Source organism: Plasmopara halstedii, assembly GCF_900000015.1.
Source record: "Plasmopara halstedii genome assembly, contig: Scaffold_2956, whole genome shotgun sequence".
Taxonomy (NCBI): Eukaryota; Oomycota; class Peronosporomycetes; order Peronosporales; family Peronosporaceae; genus Plasmopara; species Plasmopara halstedii.
Window position 1 is genome coordinate 293,380 of NW_020189861.1, and position 627 is coordinate 294,006.

Below are 627 nucleotides of genomic sequence, written 5' to 3' on the forward strand. Positions count from 1 at the left end.
ACAAGTACGTCGAACCCCTTAAACACGAATACACCACCAAGGATGTTGACTTTCGTGCGCTCCAGCTCCAAGCAGGCTTCTTTAGTCTTCACTTTTACGCGCAGGTTGCCACCGGGGAGTTTTGATACTTGCCCGATCGCGAACTCGCCGTATAGCTTCTCGAGTGCTTCGTTACCATGGTGCTTGCCAGCCAGCGACACCATGATCTTCTGAAGCGGGGTCTTCGCGAACGTCCGACCGCTGTCGATTACCATGTCGTATTTGGCGCGCGGGAGCTCGTACGGTCGCGCCTGCTCCATGCGGGTCGAGATGAACGACCAGTCACCACCAGCGGCGTACTGGCGCTCGATCGCTTCGATGTCGCAAGCGAGGGGCTTTGGAGTCTCCACACGACGACGCGCAGCGTCGACATCCGCGTTATCGCGTCGAATCGTTTCTTGCTGCCGCAACAGGTTTGCCATAGTCGGACGCGTGTCGACGCTTGGAGGCGGGTCAGAATTGACGAGAGGCTGTGTGATATCCACCGACTCGTCGTCCAAAGCAGCAGCAGCGTTAGGAGGCGAGTTGGTAGTGTTTGCAGTCGCGTCTATTATCTCGTCGTCGGGGTCAACCGCATCAGCAGGCACA